Here is a 5,795-nt window from a genome sequence, read left to right on the forward strand (position 1 = left end):
TGACACCCATATTAATCTAATTAGCTTACAGAAGGGCCGTATCAACTTACATTTCCAGGAAAAACACCAAGAAAAATCCAAACCCTAAAAATGCTATCATCGAAGAGTATAATATAACCTTCCCACGCTTGCTATGCCGTACAGAAACTTCCAAGACTAGGCCGTCCTACAACTATTGACATATAAAACATTCCAAGAATATTCAATATCCTATATGCTACTAAGTATGAGATAAAATTCGGGCAATCTCCTTTGAAATTCCCATCTTATAAAATTTGGACAATATTTCTAGTGGAATTCTCATTGATTTAGGGCTTTAGCTTTGAAGCAAGTGAATTGAATTAGCCAAGTAATCATGGAAGCTAGACGAGAAAAGGTGTATGTTGCACTTGGGAATGAGGTACAAGATGGATTTAAGACCTTGGAGTGGACATTGAGGAGGTGGAAATCTCAGTCTATCTCCATAGTCATTCTCCATGTAACCTACAGCATTTCAGGGAAGGATTATGTTTACACCCCATGTATGTTAACCACCAAATATTGGATTTCAAGTTTTCATGTTTTGAAACTGAATTTCAGATTGGTTTTACCGGTTTTTTATTCTTTTGGTTTTTGTATTTCTAATTTTTATTATTTATTTGTTGCAGTTGGGAAGCTTCCTGCAGCTTCTGTAAGTGATGAGAAATTGAAAATTCTCAGCAGGTATGAACAAGAGAAGATTGACAAAATCCTTTCCAAGTATATAGCGTTTTGTGGCAAGGTGTGTGCTAATTACTATGGATAGATGTGGATCTTGTGCATAGTGTTTCTGTTTTGTTTGTATTTTTGTTAACTTTCATATATATGTTCTTAGGTTAAAACTGAAATACTTAAAGTGGAGAAATATGATGAATCCAGTCATAAACTCATCCTAGACTTGATTTCGGGACTTCACATAACGAAATTGGTTATCGGATTTGCATTCATCAAATCATCATCTTGGTATGCAACAGCTTAATTCTCTAAATTAATTTAGTCCTAGTATGTATTAAGAAGCACCTTTGTGATTTTACTGTCAATTCATTTTGCTTATTTCGTGAGTAGGAGACCGAAGACCGCAATCAGTGTGGCATTTTACATCCACGAGCACAAGGCCGAGTCCTGTGAGCTATTCATAATTTGTGGGGGAAAAGAGGTATTTCTAAGAGGAGAAAATGATCAAAGAATTATGGAGGACGATAAAGGAGTAATGGTTGCAAAAATGAAAGACAAGGTCAGCTTCAAATTTTTGATCGAAACGATGTTCCTTGAAAATCGTCACAGCTCATTTGCTTCACCAACAAAAAAGGACTCAATCAATTTGCAAAATTTGTGGGAAAATTTTGTTCAAGAAATTGAAGTCTACTACCAGCAGTTGTGTTCAGATTTGGATGCAGAAGATTATGAGCAGGGAAATGGTACAGGTACTTCTCAGCTGCCTAGTCCAACAGAGCCCATAATGATGCAAATTAATGGAACCCTAATATGGTAAGTTAGTAGCACATAGAACAAGATTATGCCAAGAGTTTCAAATAGAGCTAAAAGAAAACGATTTGGATGCTTCTCTTAATTAATGCATGATAAAATTTGGCACACTGTCAGAGCCTTCCAGAAAAATACGAGTCTCTTCGAAGAAAAATAAGCGAAACTCGGGCGAGGATACGACTGACGAAGAAAGAAGCCAAGGAAAATGCTAATAGGCATGCAAAAGCGGAACGGGCCATTTGTTTATGCGAGCGACGGGTATAAAACATGATTAATTTCAAGATATTTTAATATGTTATGTTGTTAGGGGATATATACACATTTAAAGTTAGGATCCGGGGATATATGTTTTTGATACACGTTTATGTAAAGCTCACTTCGTAATATATTTCAAAGATCCAACTATCTATTTCTTATGCCTTACCTCATGTCTACTAAAAATCATCCAAATCCCAAGTGGTATGACCGTTGGACTAATTAATTTAGTATTTCTTTGTAAAACCGTATTCATTCATTTTCTTCACCATTTTCTGATTGATGTACTAATTAAATATTTCAATTCGGGTCGTTGAACTACATTACGAATTGAGCCTTACAAATTGAGTGTCAAAATATGTGTCAAATGTGTGTGTCCCCAGATAACTCGTATGTATAATCACATGTCGAGGTATGATTTCATTTAATTGAGTGATTATTAAAAATATGACAACATAATATGTCAAACTGTTAGAGAAGAAATAGTATTCAAACTACTCCTTTTATCTGGTTTAAAAAGAAAAGTCTTTTTGTAGGCTCAAGAGTTAGGCGTTCATATTAAAGAAGAGGGTGACAACAGAAGAGAGTTGAAAAAAGACTTAGACACAGAAAAAGAACGACTCCATGCAGAAGTTAAGGACATCAAAGAAAGCAGGAACAAGATAAGGTCACTCATAGAGCTTCAATCTGAGCTTTTACACAAGCTTCACATTTGCAAAATGGCGAAGTCACAAGCGGAGGTCCAGCTGGAGAATGAAGGGATGAAACGTGCAGACATGGTCAGAAATATTGAAGTACTCCGACGAGAAAGAGATGTTTTTCGACGAAGGATTGAATTTTGTAGACAAAAGGATGCCACAGAAACGGCAGAAGGGTTGAGTGAATTGAGCTGCTGTCTCAGAGAGTACACAGATGAGGAGATCAAACTGGCCACCGACAATTTTTCAGAGCGTTTTAGATTGAAATCAGGAAGTGATTTGACCAGTGTTTATAAAGGGCGTATCAATCATGTCACACTAGCTATCAAAGTTCTTAACTCTGCTAATGGACTGTCCCAAGAAGATTTTCAGGCTAAGGTAACTGCTATAATAAATTGCTAAAGAAATATTCATGGGATGTACACGTTGCAGTAATTACTAAAGTAATATTTTCTTGTCAGACTTATATTTTTAAATATATGTTTTTGTTGCCAAATTGTGTATGTCGACTACACATCCAGACAAGATCCATATCAATAGTATTTACAATTCTAAAATACAAACATTTTATAATGTCAAATATCCTAGCAATTTTATGATTATCAATTTCTAATTGGTCATGACCAAGTATGCCTTAAGGTCGTTACGTATTTTATAGGTTCAAGATAAAGGGTTAATTTTCATGTGCAGGTGAAACTCATCAGCGACATTAGACATCCTCATCTGCTTGCTATGATGGGCTACTGCTCCCAGCCAAACTGTACTGTCTTCGAATACATGCACAATGGTAGCTTGCGGGACATCTTAGTTTCCTCCCATGAAATAAAGAACCTCGCCCGGGACCTTCAGTGGCACGACCGCATCCGCATTGCGGCGGAGATTTGCTCCGCAGTATGCTACCTCCACATGGCTCGGCCGAAACCCATTGTTCATGGTCACCTCAGCCCATCCAACATACTCCTCGACCGCAATCTCGTGGTCAAGGTCAGTGGTTTAGGGCTCAACCAATCCTTGTACGACGAAGGCCACATTGTATGGGACATAAGGGCTTTTGGGATTTTGACTCTCAATCTCCTAACTGGAAGGAACTGGGTTGATGAGGATATGCTAAGGGACAAGGAAGGATTAGTTCAAGTTTTAGATGAGAAGGCTGGACAGTGGCCATTGGATTTGGCAGAGGAGCTTTTCAGCTTGGTGTTAAGGTGTTTAACCATTACCAATGGACCCAATAGGGATTTAACGATGGTGAGAATAATGGAGGAGCTTGGTGAAATCAGAAAAAGGGCTGATGGTTTAGTAGCAAGAGGAGGATTTGGCTTGAATATTAAGGGAATTGTGCATGGAGAGGTCACCAATGATGTCCCAAGTGTTTTCATATGCCCCATATTTCAGGTTAGAGTTTAATATCTCACTATTTTTGGTAGACCTAAAAAGTGTCGATCTTTTTTGTGTTCGTGTCCTGTTGATCATAAACTGCATTTTTAACGGGTCCTTTCGAACTATACTCTAGAGCTAAGAACATCTGTAACACGTTGGTTATTCCAGCCCGTTTGGCTACTTCAGCATAAAAGTGATAAAATATTGCTTCCAACAGCATAGCTGTATTGTAACCTAAATGAGCAAAATGAACAGTTGCTAACTAAATCTAGCTCGAATGGAGAGAGAAAATAACAAAATTTTAGCTGACGCTGTTGGAGATCCTCTCGGAGTGGAGGATGCTCAACCCAAAACCGAACCGCTTTTTAACCGTTCATTTTATGCGTGACCCTTCACAATAAAGAACATTATTTTAAACCCTTTTAAATCAATGATTTTGACTTGTACTCATAAAAACAATCAGTAGTTATTATATACCACACTAATGGGTCCATATTTTGAGTTAAAAGAGGATCTCCAACAGTCTAATTATCTTAAGGTCATTTCAAATAGAAACGGTTAAGGGTTCAAAAGTTAAAAAATTCTCTAATTTATCCAAAAATCAATCTTCAACCTATGACTGAGCTATAATTTTTTGGAGCCCACATGCCATTATTTGGCCACAGAGGTATTGGGTTGGCCAAATGTAGCCCCCTCTTAGCCTTTGTTTGACCCCAGCTCCTCACTTGAAATAATCGATTCAAATTCAACGCCTAAATTTGAAAACATCTGGCAGTAGTTCAGTTAAATTAACAAATAAATTTAAAGTATAAACTTAAAACTAATAAATTATTGAGAGGATTATGTTTAGTCCATTTTTATTGAAGATGGTATATGAGTATGACCTGATACTGTTTATTTAAAAATAATATTTGTAGGCCTATAATTTTAGACGAGACTATACTTAACCCTGTCAGTTGGAGATGACCTAATTTTAGCTGAAAATCTCGAAAATCAATCCCTAACAGACTAGCTATCCCCCGCAAGTTAAATTAATTGGACGGGCTGAATTTAGTAAAATAGAGACAACTTAACGGAAAGTTAAACTAATATATTAAAACTTTTAGCATTAAAAAATGTTATTTTTATCACCTTCTCGCTTTGTAACCTCTTTTTTCCTTTTAAAACTATTTAAGGGGAAAGAGTTCGAAATTTTTATTTTTATTTTTTATTTTTTGTCAAAGAAGGATTTGAAACTATTAAGTAGGAAGAAGAGAATTTCAAACTCAAGATCCATATATAGAAAACCCAATGCTCTCTTCACTATGATATATTAGACGACATGCACTTTTTTTTTCTTCTTATTCGAGCAATATTCAATCTAGGCTAATCTTAATTCCATAGAGAGAGAGAGTCGTAGAAGCATATCGTTTTAGTAAATTTTGATATGTTCAAGTCTGCCAACCTACTTTATTTTACAAGAGTTTGCAACCTCTATATGTAGGGACCACTTTTGTTGGTGTTCACTAGAGTAAACAATGATACAAACATGTTTATTTTGGATACAGGAGGTAATGAAGGATCCACATATAGCGGCTGATGGATTTTCGTACGAGCAAGAAGCCATTGGAAAATGGTTGCGACTGGGGCACGATACATCGCCGATGACAAATTTGAAGTTTGAAAACAAGATTTTAATCCCTAATCATACCCTACGCTCTCTCACTCAAGATTGGCATTACAAAAGATCAATTCCATATCCATAATTGTGTTTTTATTTTAGAAATCCCAACGGACACGATATCTTTGTTGTCTTCATTGTGCCTATGTAGTTTGGGTCTCAGATAATGGTAGAGTTCACTTGTATAGGGGAGTTTGAGGGAGTGCTAGTAAGTGTGAATTTTGGATATCAACAAATAGTAATAAGAATCATCTAATTACGGTATGGTTTCTCATAAAAGTACTTTTGTTTAGTTACTAGAC

The 5,795-nt window shown here is 36.3% G+C and overlaps 1 pseudogene; it reads left to right on the forward strand.

Annotated features, from left to right (window-relative positions):
* Positions 1-355: 355 nt before the first annotated feature.
* LOC137719969 (putative U-box domain-containing protein 50) lies at positions 356-5,578 on the forward strand (annotated as a pseudogene).
* The last annotated feature ends 217 nt before the right edge of the window (positions 5,579-5,795 follow it).

This window comes from Pyrus communis, chromosome 16, assembly GCF_963583255.1.
Source record: "Pyrus communis chromosome 16, drPyrComm1.1, whole genome shotgun sequence".
NCBI classification, from domain to species: domain Eukaryota; kingdom Viridiplantae; phylum Streptophyta; class Magnoliopsida; order Rosales; family Rosaceae; genus Pyrus; species Pyrus communis.